Source organism: Rutidosis leptorrhynchoides, chromosome 1, assembly GCF_046630445.1.
Source record: "Rutidosis leptorrhynchoides isolate AG116_Rl617_1_P2 chromosome 1, CSIRO_AGI_Rlap_v1, whole genome shotgun sequence".
In the NCBI taxonomy this organism is placed as follows: Eukaryota; Viridiplantae; Streptophyta; class Magnoliopsida; order Asterales; family Asteraceae; genus Rutidosis; species Rutidosis leptorrhynchoides.
This window is the reverse complement of record NC_092333.1, coordinates 678,993,484-679,012,359: the sequence shown is the minus strand read 5'-3', so window position 1 is coordinate 679,012,359 and position 18,876 is coordinate 678,993,484.

The window sequence follows — 18,876 nt, the reverse complement described above, 5'->3', positions numbered from 1 at the left end:
AAAATACAATTAGAAGATACATTTGGGATTCTAAATCAAATAAATATATGTACCCAATTAGTAGTTAAAATATAAATCCAACACTACTTTATTTCTCTTTAACAACATTTTTAACTATTGTCTTACCTACCATGTGCATTATCAATCAATTATTATTTTATTTTACAGAAACAATAAAATAACAATAACGTGTTTATTAAAAAAAAATTACCCGTAGTGAGCTTAACAAATACAAATAAATAATAATTTGGTTTAACCTAACAAATACAAATTATTTAATTTTCTATAATTAAATTTATCAAACCCACATATTTAAATATTTTTTTCAATCAATGGTAAAATTTGAGAAGAAAAAGAAAAGAAAAAAGTTACTAAAGAAAAGACGAATCGATGAAAAAAGTAGGTGAGAAGAGTATAGTATGCATGTAGTTTAAGCCCATTAAAAAACCTCATTAACCCCAAATAAAACACGTACCCCACTAACACCAAATCAGTTAACCTAAGTACAACACGTGTTTTCCACCTAAGATCAAATTAGGAACAGTAGAAAACGGTAATTTTTGACGAAATTTAATTCACAAAACGGTAAGGCCTACTTCGCGTGATATAATTATTGAAATAATAAAACCGTTGGTCTTTTGTTTAATATATTACTCCGTATTTGATTACTATCATACAAAATACAATTAGAAGATACATTTGGGATTCTAAATCAAATAAATATATGTACCCAATTAGTAGTTAAAATATAAATCCAACACTACTTTATTTATGTTTAACAACATTTTTAACTATTGTCTTACCTACCATGTGCATTATCAATCAATTATTATTTTATTTTACAGAAACAATAAAATAACAATAACGTGTTTATTAAAAAAAAAAAAATACCCGTAGTGAGCTTAACAAATACAAATAAATAATAATTTGGTTTAACCTAACAAATACAAATTATTTAATTTTCTATAATTAAATTTATCAAACCCACAGATTTAAATATTTTTTTCAATCAATGGTAAAATTTGAGAAGAAAAAAAGAAAGAAAAAAGTTATTAAAGAAAAGACGAATCGATGAAAAAAGCAAGTGAGAAGAGTATAGTATGCATGTAGTTTAAGCCCATTAAAAAACCTCATTAACCCCAAATAAAACACGTACCCCACTAACACCAAATCAGTTAACCTAAGTACAACACGTGTTTTCCACCTAATATCAAATTAGGAACAGTAGAAAACGGTAATTTTTAATGAAATTTAATTCACAAAACGGTAAGGGCTACTTCGCGTGATATAATTATTGAAATAATAAAACCGTTGGTCTGTTGTTTAATATATTACTCCGTATTTGATTACTATCATACAAAATACAATTACAAGATACATTTGGGATTCTAAATCAAATAAATATATGTACCCAATTAGTAGTTAAAATATAAATCCAACACTACTTTATTTCTGTTTAACAACATTTTTAACTATTGTCTTACCTACCATGTGCATTATCAATCAATTATTATTTTATTTTACAGAAACAATAAAATAACAATAACGTGTTTATTAAAAAAAAAATTTACCCGTAGTGAGCTTAACAAATACAAATAAATAATAATTTGGTTTAACCTAACAAATACAAATTATTTAATTTTCTATAATTAAATTTATCAAACCCACATATTTAAATATTTTTTTCAATCAATGGTAATATTTGAGAAGAAAAAAAAGAAAAAAGTTATTAAAGAAGGCAAAAATGACTCGTTAAGGTGATATATGTTGTAAAAGAAAAAAAAGAAAAAAGTTAATAAAGAAGGGAAAAATAACTCGTTAAGGTGATATATGTTGTAAATAAAAAAAATTAACCGTCAAACAATAGTAATAGAAAAATATCATGTACCATACATTAATGCACATTAGCGACATTTTCTAGAATTGTTGTTAGAAAAATCTAAGAGGTTATATAATTTTAAATGTTAATAATTAAAACAACAAATTAAATCATATGTACTCAACCGTCCTATATTTATTGTCCACTATTTTTATTTATGACCCAAAGTAATTACCACTTCTATAAATAAAAAAAATAATGTGATAACTTATATTTTGTGCTCATACTTTATACATGTAAGACAAAAAAAACTTAGTAAAAAGTAATGGCTAGGTTGAAAAGTTAACAAAAAAAATAGTCTTTTTTTAAACTCTGAATTTTTGTCTGCGAATAATATATATAGGACGAGAGAAGTAACATTCTTTTTTTTAGATAAAAATAACAACCAAAATTCTAAAAGAATAAAAATAAATTATAAATTATAAAACTTAATCCTATGACATCTCAATATAAACATCACATCAACTTTTGTTTTAAAAAAATACATTACCACATGGCTATAGTAACAAACGAGATCCGGATCAGCCCGCGCATTGCGGCGGGGCCTTCCGGGTGCCATATTCATAGTTAACGTAGCGTTATGTATATATAGAAGCAAAAACGGTCCATGTGTTAAGCAATTCTTTTGGATGTCGGTGTGTTTAGCGTTTTTAAAAAAAGGTGTCTGATCAAACCAAAATCGTCTAGCTTAAATAGATTTCGAGTTTGAGTGCTTGATTTGGGAAAAAGAGTGGATTGAATGTTTTAACTCCAATAATTGTGCGAACCCCGATTTGAAATCTGGATTTCAAGGGCGTAAAATAATCGAAGAGATTAACCTTATTCGATCGGAATCGAATAAGTTAATATCTTAGGGTGGAGATTAATTCCGACATCGACCAGAATCTTAATCGGAATTGTACTATTGACTGGAGAGATATTACCGTAATTAATTTGGGCAGAGTAACATTAATGCATCCAATGTTGTTGAATGAATGATCTTATTTGTGTATTTATAGATGTTATGAGGGAATGGTGACGTGGCACATGTCCCTTTCATGGTTGTAACAAACTTTTCCAACCCCGAGGGTTGACGTGGCACCCGTCCCTTTCATGAGAATAATCGAGCAGATCCTAACAAACTTTCTATAACAACCCTCATTTTCCCATCATGAAATTTCCAAAATACCCTTAGGGTTTTTCATTTGTTCCTCCGTGTAATCGATTTAGGGTTTGTTATCCATGTCGACAAACGAGCATTTATGCTTTCATTAAATGATCGCTTGTATTGTTAAAACCCTGAAAGTTCATAAAACCCTAAACCTAACCCCACTTACTAACTACTAAACCCTAATCCCATTTAATGTCGAATCTTAAAACCTAACCCTATGCATTAAATACTAAACTCTAATACCATCTAATATTTAAAAATTAAACCCTAATCCTAATACTAAATAAATAATATGAACTATATATATATATATATATATATATATATATATATATATATATATATATATATATATATATATATATACTAATACTTAAAAGTGACATGAAATAAATAAGAATTAATGTAAACTAATTGGAACTTAATAAAATTTATAAAAGTTAGGGGTTACTAATAAAATAAAAATGCAATTAAATAAAATATAACCCTAATATTTATAATAATAACCTTAATAATAATAATAATAAAAGAAAAATATATATAAATTACATAAATAAAAAGAAAAGCCGTATAAAAAAAAGAAATAAATACATTGATCACAAGGATATCGGCCAGTAGGAAAAAAAAAATAGGAATTCATAAGCTTGTTCTCTAAGTCTTCTTAGTCCTAGTTAAACTCTAATTGTCACCTTGATCACCAAGAGTCCTAGTTTAATTTGGAAACTCAACAACCCTATATAAACTCTCAAGTTTCCCATAAACTCACCACAAATAAACCTCTAAATTTGCTGCACGTTAGTCGATAGTTACAGCCCCTTTCCCTTCTTAATCTATCGACTAATAAACCCTCAAAACCACCCCTTTTAGTCGACTAAATACTCTCCAAAAACCTGCTGCATTAGTCGACTAAATTTTCTGCTGCTTCCCTCCAAATTAGTCGACTAGATAAACCACACAAAAGACAACCTGCAATTGTAAATGTTCATCCTTCCTGCAGCTTCTTCTGTCGACTAAACCCACCATCGAACAGCCTGCTTACGACTTCCTGTCCAGCTTCTGTTTTTCTTTGCTGTGCAGTCGACAAAACTATCTTGTTTCTTGCTCCAGTTGCTGCGTGCTTTTCTGTTTTCCTGCTGCTACTGTCGAGATTAATCAAGCCCAAGAATCACTCCAAGTTTGCTGAGTTGCTGCTATTTTCTGGCGATCAAAGAGAACCCAAGAAAAACCCTATTGGGTCGTTGTTGCTACTGCTATGCTGATGTGGGTTCAGTCGAACTAGGTCAGACCCAAAAGACCTCTATTTGGGTCGTGATCTTGCAGCTGCTGCAGCTGCTTGGATTCTGTTTCTGTTTCGCACCATAACCATCACCAATCCTTGATCTTTGATCCATAGGTATAACTAATAAACCATAGTTCAATCCTATATTAATTCTTTTAAGTTTATTGTTATAAGTATTATGTTAAGAGTTAAAGTTGAATAATGAATGGGTTGATTGTTGTAAAGATAATTATTATGAATAATGTTAATGGTTATAATCCAAGTTAAAAGTATCGTATTAAGTATTATGAAGTATGATCTTGATGAAGTATTATGAATAATAAAAAGTTAAGGTTATGAATAATTAGAAAATTTATGATTTTATGTGGGTGAAAAAGTTAAAAGAGTAATTATAAGAATATGAATATGGCATAGGTTATAATAAGATCTAACATGTTAGGTTTGTAAAGATCATGTTGTTAGATGTTAGGGATTAATGAATTAAGTATGTTGAATTTAAAAGAAAACTTAATAATGAATTATGAATATTAGTAATAAGATTGAGTGTGATTAAATTAAGTTATGATCATAAATCTTGTAGTAATAACATGTAAAGGATGGTTAAAACTTAAAAGATTACGAATAGGTTACAAGTATAATGGTTGTTGAAATTATGATTATGATTTTAAATAAAAGCGAACTAGTTTTAGAATGTGATTAATAAGATTGTACATTAAGAGTACTAGGTTAAGTTATGATAAGTTAGATGATTAATGAATAGGTTGAAAGTATGATTAGTTAATAAAATTAAGTATGTTAATAAGGTTTAGAACGAAAATGAAAGATTATGATCTTGATATATAAACTAGATAAGTAAATGGATAAAAGATTATCGCTAATGATTAATGGGATAGTAATGATTGAGGGTTAAGATTATGAAAGTTAATAAGATTAATAGTTCATGATTATGATTAATGAGATTAGTTGTAAAATATGGGAGTGTATTAGTAAAAAAAAAATAATGAAGACATACATGCATGCATGCATGCATACGTACGTATGTGCATGTATACACTGTATGTATATATGTGTGTGTATATGTAAATATATGCATACGTGTATATGCAAGTGTATATAAGTATGTATATGTACGTGTGAATGTATGTGTAAATGTTCATTATGTAAGTTAATAAGTTGGTAAACCTAATAATAAGAAAAGTAATAAGTATATGTATATTTACCATCTTACACTTATATATATGTAACACTTACACCTAATATATATAGAGATACCATATGGTTGTGAACACATACATGTATAATAATAAATAAAGTATATATATGTATGTATCACATAGATATAATTATACACGTAACATATTATGGTAAGATACATAGTAATTGATTAAAGTAACTAATAATACTATTATTAGTATGACTTATACACATACCTATATAGTAACACTTTATAACACTAAGTATATTATCATTCGTATAAATATAACTTTTCTCGGAAACTGTCACTGTTAATGTAGTTTACTATATTGATAAACAAACTATATGTCTATTAGATATTAACTAATCGAACATAATATCTCTAGGTTGAGATCTCCGTGCTCAACACTCCGATCATATAACTTGCCTGGAAAATCTATCTGCTATTAAGGTGAACTTCATAGCCCCACTTTTTAACTGTTTCTATTACTTATTTTAAACTTTGGGGTGAGACACATGCTTGCTTTCAAACTGTTTTACGCTTAGATACAAGTACATGAAAACTTTCTTTTGATTAGTTCAAACTGTGCTGCATGCTTTGATTCATGCTAAATCCCTGCAATGATATCGTAAATTGCTACGTATAAATGAAAACTTAGTTATTGTGAGTAGGCCTATTGAGAGCGACGTCTCTAACCATTTGATCACTGGTCTTTGGTTACATAATAATGATTTAACGACACGAACGAATACAGTGATCACGGGGTAACTTTGTTTAGTCTCGATATCATACACCTCAGCACTACTATCGAACTGATTGAATTTTATTATTAAATCTTGTGGTCTAAAAACTTGTTATAACTATTAAACCTATGTTGTTCACTCAACCATTTTGGTTGACACTTTAAGCATGTTTTGTCTCAGGTGAAGATTGCTAAAGATTATTTGCTATTTGGACTTTGCTGCATTTGAAGTCCGCATTTATACATTTACACTTTTGCATTAGAACATTTAAGTTTACAATTGTAATGACATAATACTTTCCGCTGCCTTAATACATTGGGTTATATTAAAAACGTCTCATATAGTGTCATTCTCGTTTATACATACTTATGTTGTGATATTGTGAAGTCATATTTTCCCGGCCCTATTTGGGGGTATGACAGAGTGGTATCATAGCCAGGTTGTTATAGAGAACCAGGATTGCATTATATATGTGCCTTATGTGTTAGTTAGGTGCCTTAGCAATCTATAGGACTATAACCTTTCCTGTTTTAGTTCTAGTGCATTTTCCCCTTACATTTTATTCGTGCTTTTGCGTCATCTTTAGAACCTACCTAATCATCTCTCTTTCTATTCATTTAGGATGTCTCACAATAGCCCGATCATCATCTCCGACAATGAGTCCGATGGATCCTACTCCGAAAGATCTGTCCACACACCGACTTATGGATCCGTTTTTCCGCCATTTTCACCAACTCACCCAAGCTATGTCCCTGCTAGTCCACCACACTACCCTCACTTGGAAGAATCCCACACTAATGATAACTATGATGGGGATGACGAGGAGGAAGAGTTTGTGGAGGAGATGATTGAAGAAGAAGGAGTTGAGGAAGAATCCAAGTCTGAGTCCCTTGTTCAAGGCAATGGCTACAATGGCGTACCGTGAAACCTTTTGACTATTCGTTCTTATCAAAGTTTCATAAACTACCCACCCCCTACATACAAGAGTACTGAAAGACCTAGGCTCAGTAATATAGAAATGGTGAATGCTGACCTCATGAGCTACACCAACCGGTTTCAAGAATTTGCTCTCATAGCTACTCCCGAGTATCTAGGAATCCAATGCTACATCAATGGATTGCCTAATAAAGTCCGAAGAGATGTTATCTGGGAGAACCCGAGTACCATACAAGAAGCTGCTTGCATAGCAAGCTTTTTCATCGACAAACATAAAGAGAAAGAAGGTACAAAAAGGAAGAGAGAAGGAATGGAGCAAGAAAATTCTAAAAGCAAATCCAATAAACTTTATAAGGGAAAATTCAACAAGTTGTATAAGGGAAAATGTCCTTATTGCAAAAGATGTGAGAAACATCATAAAGGATGGTGTAAGGCCAAGTGAACCAAGTGCAAGAAGGTGGGTCATGTAGCCAAGAATTGTAGAGTTGTTACTCCATCAGCCAAAACTCCAGCCACAAAGGCAAATGCAACCATTCCTACTTGCTATAACTGCGGAAGAGTAGGGCATTTCAAAAATCAATGTTGGGATAAGAAGAAGAATGAAGAGTCACAATGAAGAGTTTTCGGAAACCACTAGAGACATTTAAACTTTTCATTTTCATAGTGTTCTTTATGTCAACATTTAGTACTTTTACATTTTGGAAGATTTCATTAAGTTTCTGTAATACTCTAGTTATTTTTTTTAATGAATGATGTTATTTTTCTTTTCTTTTATTTTCCATTGAATCATTCACCTCGATGAAGATGCATATTGACTAGATGACATAGTAGTAACCTTATGGAGTGATAAAAGTATGATTTAGAATAATATAATGACACTTGATCAACGTCATTATATTATGATAAGTCATACAGAAATCCTAATGGATCATGATGGGAATAAGATTTGATCAACCCTAGGACCACTGTGTACCATTACATACTCCTTATCACTACATTGTCAACTAAAAATATCAACCCTAGATATTTTAAATCTTTTACTTGTCAATTATCCACGCCCGGTGCTGTACCTATTGCATAGGTATCATACCGATTAGTTCCATTCGAAATGAAGGAATCATCCAGCCAACTCCAAGAGTTTTTGGAGAAAGGTTTCATTCGTCTTAGCTTGCCTCTGTAAGAAGAACCCATTCTATTTGTTAAAAAGAAAGATGGCACGTTGAGGATGTGTATTGATTACCAAGGACTCAACAAGCTAAACATAAAAAATCTTTATCCATTCCCACTTATTGATGACCTGTTTGACCAACTGTAAGGATCAAGTATCTATTCGAAGATTGATCTTAGGTCGGGTTATCATCAATTAAGAGTCAATGAAGTTGACGTTTCTAAGACTGCTTTCTGAATCCGTTATGAGCATTATGAGTTCTTGTCGCGCTTTTTGGTTTAACCAATACTCCCGCTGTATACATGGATCTTATGAACCGTGTATGCAAACCTTATCTTGATAAATCTGTAATCGTTTTCACTGATGACGTCTTAATCTATTCCAAGAGCAAGAAAGGGTATGAGCAACCTCTGCGAATTATTCTAGAGCTCTTAAAGAACGAACAAATGTATGCCAAGTTTTCCAAGTGTGAACTTTGGCTACAAATCGTACAATTCCTTAGACATGTAGTTAATAGTGAAGGAGTACATGTCGATTCTATAAAAAACACCGCTATTTAGAAATTTTTCAAGAGCTAGTCATGGGTGAAGTCCATAAGACTAGATATTCTGATCCTCCAGTCTCTTTTAGCCGATATTTCATACAACATCAGCTCTCACACAAAATAGATTCCCACTGTAATTTAGTGTAGACTTTGTTTTAACAAAACGTTGACCGAATGATAATTTTTAATCAACACTTCCTGTTAAATAAAGTTCATACATTTCACATCTCGAATCTTAAAAAGTGTCTTGTTGACAATAAACTCGATTACTCCCTTGAATGATCTTCACATTAATTTCACTTCATCGAAAAACCTAAAGAAGTTATGGATCGTAAGATTGAACGTATGAAACAAAGCTCTATTCTTGTTGTTAAGATCCGTTGGAATTCACGTAGAGGCCCCGAGTATACCTGGGAACGTGAAGACCGAATGGAGCGAAAATATCCCCATCTATTCTCAAATGTTGATGCATCCGAGAAGTCTTACTGAAACTTCGGGACGAAGTTTAAATTAACGGGGAGGTACTATAACAACCCTCATTTTCCCATCATGAAATTTCCAAAATACCCTTAGGGTTTTTAATTTGTTCCTCCGTGTAATCGATTTAGGGTTTGTTATCCATGTCGATAAAAGAGCATTTATGCTTTCATTAAATGATCGCGTGTATTGTTAAAACCCTAAAAGTTCATAAAACCCTAAACCTAACCCCACTTACTAACTACTAAACCCTAATCCCATTTAATATCGAATCTTAAAACCTAACCCTATGCATTAAATACTAAACCCTAATACCATCTAATATTTAAAAATTAAACCCTAATCCTAATACTAAATAAATAATATGAACTATATATATATATATACTAATACTTAAAAGTGACATGAAATAAATAAGAATTAATGTAAACTAATTGGAACTTAATAAAATTTATAAAAGTTAGGGGTTACTAATAAAATAAAAATGCAATTAGATAAAATATAACCCTAATATTTATAATAATAACCTTAATAATAATAATAATAATAATAATAATAATAATAATAATAATAATAATAATAATAATAATAATAATAATAATAATAATAAAAGAAAAATATATATAAATTACATAAATAAAAAGAAAAGCCGTATAAAAAAAAGAAATAAATACATTGATCACAAGGATATCGGCCAGTAGGAAAAAAAATAGGAATTCATAAGCTTGTTCTCTAAGTCTTCCTAGTCCTAGTTAAACTCTAATTGTCACCTTGATCACCAAGAGTCCTAGTTTAATTTGGAAACTCAACAACCCTATATAAACTTTCAAGTTTCCCATAAACTTACCACAAATAAACCTGTAAATTTGCTGCACGTTAGTCGATAGTTACAGCCCCTTTCCCTCCTTAATCTGTCGACTAATAAACCCTCAAAACCACCCCTTTTAGTCGACTAAATACTCTCCAAAAACCTGCTGCATTAGTCGACTAAATTTTCTGCTGCTTCCCTCCAAATTAGTCGACTAGATAAACCACACAAAAGACAACCTGCAATTGTAAATGTTCATCCTTCCCGCAGCTTCTTCTATCGACTAAACCCACCATCGAACAGCCTGCTTACGACTTCCTGTCCAGCTTCTGTTTTTCTTTGCTGTGCAGTCGACAAAACTATCTTGTTTCTTGCTTCAGTTGCTGCGTGCTTTTCTGTTTTCCTGCTGCTACTATCGAGATTAATCAAGCCCAAGAATCACTCCAAGTTTGCTGAGTTGCAGCTATTTTCTGGCGATCAAAGAGAACCCAAGAAAAACCCTATTGGGTCGCTGTTGCTACTGCTGTGCTGCTGTGGTTTCAGTCGAACCAGGTCACACCCAAAAGACCTCTATTTGGGTTATGATCTTGCTGTTGCTGCAGCTGCTTGGATTCTGTTTCTGTTTCGCACCATAACCATCACCAATCCTTGATCTTTGATCTATAAGGTATAACTAATAAACCCTAGTTCAATCCTATATTAATTCTTTTAAGTTTATTGTTATAAGTATTATGTTAAGAGTTAAAGTTGAATAATGAATGGGTTGATTGTTGTAAAGATAATTATTATGAATAATGTTAATGGTTATAATCCAAGTTAAAAGTATCATATTAAGTATTATGAAGTATGATCTTGATGAAGTATTATGAATAATAAAAAGTTAGGGTTATGAATAATTAGAAAATTTATGATTTTATGTGGGTGAAAAAGTTAAAGGAGTAATTATAAGAATATGAATATGGCATAGGATATAATAAGATCTAACATGTTAGGTTTGTAAAGATCATGTTGTTAGATGTTAAGGATTAATGAATTAAGTGTGTTGAATTTAAAAGAAAACTTAATAATGAATTATGAATATTATTAATAAGATTGAGTGTGATTAAATTAAGTTATGATCATAAATCTTGTAGTAATAACATGTAAAGGATGGTTAAAACTTAAAAGATTACGAATAGGTTACAAGTATAATGGTTGTTGAAATTATGATTATGATTTTAAATAAAAGCGAACTAGTTTTAGAATGTGATTAATAAGATTGTACATTAAGAGTACTAGGTTAAGTTATGATAAGTTAGATGATTAATGAATAGGTTGAAAGTATGATTAGGTAATAAAATTAAGTATGTTAATAAGGTTTAGAACGAAAATGAAAGATTATGATCTTGATATATAAACTAGATAAGTAAATGGATAAAAGATTATCGCTAATGAGTAATGGGATAGTAATGATTGAGGGTTAAGATTATGAAAGTTAATAAGATTAATAGTTCATGATTATGATTAATGAGATTAGTTGTAAAATATGGGAGCGTATTAGTAAAAAAAAATAATGAAGACATACATGCATGCATGCATACGTACGTTTGTGCATGTATACACTGTATGTATATATGTGTGTGTATATGTAAATATATGCATACGTGTATATGTAAGTGTATATAAGTATGTATATGTACGTGTGAATGTATGTGTAAATGTTCATTATGTAAGTTAATAAGTTGGTAAACCTAATAATAAGAAAAGTAATAAGTATATGTATATTTACCATCTTACACTTATATATATGTAACACTTACACCTAATATATATAGAGATACCATATGGTTGTGAACACATACATGTATAATAATAAATAAAGTATATATATGTATGTATCACATAGATATAATTATACACGTAACATATTATGGTAAGATACATAGTAATTGGTTAAAGTAACTAATAATACTATTATTAGTATGACTTATACACATACCTATATAGTAACACTTTATAACACTAAGTATATTATCATTCGTATAAATATAACTTTTCTCGGAAACTGTCACTGTTAATATAGTTTACTATTTTGATAAACAAACTATATGTCTATTAGACATTAACTAATCGAACATAATATCTCTAGGTTGAGATCTCCGTGCTCAACACTCCGATCATATAACTTGCCTGGAAAATCTATCTGCTATTAAGGTGAACTTCATAGCCCCACTTTTTAACTGTTTCTATTACTTATTTTAAACTTTGGGGTGAGACACATGCTTGCTTTCAAACTGTTTTATGCTTAGACACAAGTACATGAAAACTTTCTTTTGATTAGTTTAAACTGTGCTGCATGCTTTGATTCATGCTAAATCCCTGCCATGATATCGTTAATTGCTACGTATAAATGCAAACTTAGTTATTGTGAGTAGGCCTATTGAGAGAGACGTCTCTAACCATTTGACCACTGGTCTTTGGTTACATAATAATGATTTAACGACACGAACGAATACAGTGATCACGGGGTAACTTTGTTTAGTCTCGATATCATACACCTCAGCACTACTACTGAACTGATTGAATTTTATTATTAAATCTTGTGGTTTAAAAACTTGTTATAACTATTAAACCTATGTTGTTCACTCAACCATTTTGGTTGACACTTTAAACATGTTTTGTCTCAGGTGAAGATTGCTAAAGATTATTTGCTATTTGGACTTTCCTGCATTTGAAGTCCGCATTTATACATTTACACTTTTGCATTAGAACATTTAAGTTTACAATTGTAATGACATAATACTTTTCGCTGCCTTAATACATTGGGTTATATTAAAAACGTCTCATATAGAGTCATTCTCGTTTATACATACTTGTGTTGTGATATTGTGAAGTCATATTTCCCCGGCCCTATTTGGGGGTATGACACTTTCCTAGACTCATGGGCTCACGTGCCGTGCAGCTTGTTTGTATGTTTGTTCCCGGATCAAGTACTCGCTCTGGGAAAATGCATTTACTCCGGGATGAGGTGTCTGTTCCGGGACAATGCACTTGTTCCGGGACAGCGTGCTTGTCCCGGGATGGTATCCTTGTACCGGGCCAGGATATCCAAAACCAGGAAGCCGTGGTAGTTTCGGGAGTGTGGTGGTTCCTGAAAGGACCCGTTCATATACATTATAAACGATTCACAATAGTTGATTACATCGTGAGGCATTTGACCTCTATATGATACATTTTACAAACATTTCATTCGTTTTTAAAAGACAAACTTTCTTTACATCTAAAGTTGATGGCATGCATACCATTTCATAATACATCCAACTATAATTGACTTAATAATAATCTTGATGAACTCAATGACTCGAATGCAACGTCTTTCGAAATATGCCATGAATAACTCCAAGTAATATCTTTAAAATGAGCTAATGCACAGCGGAAGATTTCTTTAATACCTGAGAATAAACATGCTTTAAAGTGTCAACCAAAAGGTTGGTGAGTTCATTAGTTTATCATAATCCATCAATTCCATAATTTTAATAGGCTACAAGATTTCATTTTTTCATAAACAACCTTACACTCGCAAGTGTATAAAAATCATTCGTATGATGAACACCTAGTAACCGACATTAATATAATGCATATATAACATCCCCCGCATACTCGCAAGTATGCCATAAATATTGGCAATCGCAATCACCATTTAAATCGAAGTACTAAAGCATTCCAAATTCTAGAATGGGGTTTGTTAGGCCCATAGATCTATCTTCAGGATTCGCGTCAATTAGGGGCCATTTCCCTAATTCTTAGGTTACCAGACTTGAAGGGGCAATATTTGGTATAATAATCCAACCATACAATGTAGTTTCAAGTACTTGTGTCTATTTCGTCAAACATTTATAAAAGCAGTGCATGTATTCTCAGTCCCAAAAATATATATTGCAAAAGCATTTAAAAAGGGAGCAAATGAAACTCACAATACTGTATTTTGTAGTAAAAATACATATGACGTCATTGAACAAGTGCAAGGTTGGCCTTGAATTCACGAACCTATATTAATTATATATATTTATATGTTTGATCAATATCTGTCTAACAATTTAGGTCAAGTCGTAGTGTATCACAATCCTAATGCTCGAGACTAAATATTCAAAAGTCAACAAAAGTCATATTGACCAAAATGTCTTCCAAAATTTATACATGATTATTATATAGTTTAAATATAGTCGTTTTATATATTTAAATATTTTTAACAGATTTTATTAAAGTAAATAATATAGTTCTTTTATTAATAAATAAAATTTTATATTAAATTTTATATAATAAAAATATACTTTTATATATCTTAAGTAATAAAATTTATAAAGTTCATTTAATATCATAAAAATAATATGATAGGTATTATTAATGTAATTATATTATACATAGTAAAATATCTTTGTATCACATATTTATTTGATAAAATAATATTGATAATAATAATAAGTAAAAGTTGTATTATTTTGTAATAATTATTATTATTCTACTAATAAAAATAACAATAATTATATTTTTTTAAAATGATAAAATGATAATTTTTATTAATAATAGTACTAAAATGATAATAATAATGATGTTTCATATTAACAATGATATTTTTATTAAAAATAATAATTTTAGTAAAAATGATAGTTTTAATATTAATAATACTTTTAATAATAATAATAGTAAAATAATGAAAATGATATTTTTCCTTTAAATCAATATGTTACAATATCTTAATTTCATCATGATACTCATATTCATTATTTCCTTATCGCTTCGTTTAATAGCTTTTAGTCGTATTTTATATCGCGTTCATATTAATAATAATAATAGTAATCACAATAATTAGATGTTACTAATATTAGTTTTAATTATAATAATACTAATAATAATAATATTAATGATAATACTAATAACTATTTGAATGATAATAATAATAATAATAATAATAATAATAATAATCTTAACAATAATAATAATAATAAAAATAACAATAATATCTTTTATTAATAACGACAATGATAATAATAATAATAATAATAATAATAACAATAATAATAATAATAATAATAATAATAATAATAATAATAATAATAATAATAATAATAATAATAATAATAATAATAATAATAATAATAATAATAATAATAATTAGATTATAACGACGATAATAACGACGATAATAATAATCATTTTTACAAAAATTCAATTGACTATAACTTCTAAACCGTTCATCGAAACCGTTCGATATCTGAATGAAAAGTTCTCAATTTTTCGCTAGCTTTCCAACGACATGCATATCATATACCTTATCTTAATAGCATATGTATTTAATTCAAGATTTGACATAACCTATCTAACGACAATAACGAACGTATAAGCATGCATAATCCTATATACTCGAGCACTAGTCAGGGATATACTAATAATATATAAAAGTTAAGTTATGAGGGCTCACGTATCAATATTGAGATTCAATATTGCAGGAAAAGTATGTAGACGCAACGGGGATGATAAACACTAGTTTGACTCACGAACAATACTCCCGAACCATACCCATAACCTCCATAGCTATAACCCATAATTTCCTTAGCTCTATCCCGCTCGAAAAACAATTTCGAAATCACTCGGACAGCACTCCGTCGTAATATTTTATGTATACTAATAATATCTTGAAATAATACGGAGTAAATATATATATGTAAATCGATTGAGAGAGTTTAGAGAAAAAAAATATTTTCAAGTTTCTATGAAATAATGAAACCTATTGAATTCTATTTATAATATATTTTTGAATTATTAAAGTGAATTATTAAAGTATGAATTATTAAAGTGAATTATAAAAGTATGAATTATTAAAGTGAATTATTAAAGTATGAATTATTAAAGTGAATTATTAAAGTATGAATTATTAAAGTGAATTATTAAAGTTAAAGTAAAGTAAAAATAAAGTAAAGGTAAAGTTTAAGTATAGTAAAAGTATAAAACTATGTACGTATAATACGCGTATAAATATATATAATATTAATTTAAATCGTTATATATATTTAATAAAATAAAATATAGATATCCTTATCTTTATCATACTGGTTAAGTAATGAGTTGTCAAAAGTGGTTCTAGATATTTATAAATGTTATATACGTTTTAATAATAAAGTTCTTTTTAAACTGAAAACATTTTTGTACGTTTGAAACTAAATCAAATAAATATGATAATTTTGTTTTCCAAAACTAAATATATTTAAGAATCATTTTGTTTAAAGGTTAAAATAATGGAAATCGTTATATCATAAAATGTTTTAGAAAAATAGAATCATATATATTCATAATAGGTTTCAAGTTTTTAAATTACAGTCTGTTGGTGAAGCATGGGATAAAGTCCAAATGTTAAATAAACGTATGAAATCATCTTAATAAAAAATGTCGAGTTACTTAACTTGTCGATATCCAACATCTAAGTTATTTACACTCCACGTTCTTACTTATAAATCACTTTACCATTTTCTAAATGTTGTCAAAAAGAATAGATTTCTTAAATCACAGTGGACCCGTAATCATATCACAATGTATCTGATAAATCAATCATTTGATATTATCTTCTAATTCCATCGATAAACATATTGAAACAAATACGTTCGTGTAAAGTATTATACGTTTAATACTTTATTAATATTCTCAAGTTATAATATATATATACATATCTATTTATATATAACGTGTCATAACCCGTCCTTAACCGTAAGAACGTGTTAGATAACGTATGATTTCATTGCGAGGTATTGACCTCTATATGCGACATTTTTAAAAGAAAAACTGCATATATTATACATTACAAACCATGATTCTTATTTTTGATACAAGCTTTGGACAAAATAAAGATGATTATCGTTTAGCGATAATCTTCGACTTACAAACTTTACAAATGATGATAACAACACGATTTCTAGCATATTTTACAACACAAGTTCTTGGATATGCAGTCTTATTTTTGACACAAATATGCGTACGCAAGATCCTGCTCAAATTCAACATAATGCAGCGGAAACTTCTAATTATCACCTGAGAATAAACATGTTTAAAACGTCAACATAAAGTTGGTGAGATATAGGTTTAGTGCCGGCAGCAATATATATATAGACCACAAGATTTCATATATAAACAGTTTAATAAAAATATTCTAAGTGGTTGAGCACTTGGTAACCATACTTAACATTTAATCACGTCGCATATTCCCTTTATTATGAAATCTTACTACACCGTACCAAGTGTAGTCACGAAACGAAGTACTGTGCAACCGTTGAATACTGGTCGTCCAGTCCGGTTGGGGTTGTCAGGCCCGATAGATCTATCAACAGGATTCGCGTTTACAATACCGCTGTAAATATTAGTTACCAAGCTACAGGGAAGTATGCCAGTGGTACAACTCAACGTAGAATATATTTTTCAGTTACTTGTGTCCATAACGTAAAACATAAAATACATGTATTCTCATCCCGAAATATTTAGAGTTTAAAAGTGGGACTATATACTCACTTTCGTCTTGAAGATATGTAATTTCGACTTGGTCTCCGATTGATATCACGAACCTATCCATATATAGTTTATCAATATATTTCTATTTTAAACAATCGTCACATATATATACTTTTTATACTTTTAATAGTTTTAATAATTTCTTAGTCCGTAGTTAGCAGTCCGATGTTAGTAATTCAATTTTAATGGTTCATTTTTAGGTGTTTAATAAACCCCCAATGAAATAAATAAAAACCCCCATCGTATATGTATTGGTCGAGATTAATCTTGACCCATGGTACCGGTGTTGTCAAATGACGTGTTGCGTACATAAAGTACCGGTGTTGTCAAATGACGTGTTGCGTACAATCATGGGATCTTATGATTAATCTTCTCGTATTGTTTACGGGTGATCCTGAACCATATAAAATTAAATTATGAGTACATATATATAAAATATCATGTTATTTTAAAAAGATGTGATTTATTTAATTTTCTCCAATTATTTTCGTAGCCAAACTAGTCTTAGATATCCGATCTCGTTTTGGTCATAGTTTCTTCGTTACAACTCCGTTTTCGTTGATTCAACTTGCCACTTCCTTGGATCGAGTCCCTCTTTAAGACTATGAACTGTAAATACCTTAGTTTGTATTCGAAATCACAGGTCATAGGTCAAACTTTAGTGAAACTTATGAAGTTAAACATTTTTCTTTATGTAAACAACCTTAAATGATTATTTTTCTAAAAATACTTATACTTTGAATTAAATCATGAAATTTTTATGGGTTATCATATTCATAGTAAAAATCATTTTTCCAGAACATAAACCTTCAATTCAAAGTTTAAGATGGTTTTTTAATTATCCAACCCAAAACAGTCCCCAGTGGCACTCCGACGTCGTAAAAACAGTTTTTAAGATAATCTTTGAAAAACCAAGTTATACCTTGTTAAATTAGCATATATTTAAGTTATATTACAGGTCTTGGAGTATTTTAAAAGTTAAGTTAGAAGGATCTATTTAGTTTGCAAACAAGTTTGAAAACATTCAAACTATGTTCTTGTTGTTAAAATTTTATACCACAAAATAAGATAGCTATATATATATGAATCGAATAAGGTTATGAACACAGTTACTACCTCAAGTTCCTTGGACAAGGTTGCTGTAAAAGAGGAGTAAAAAGCTAG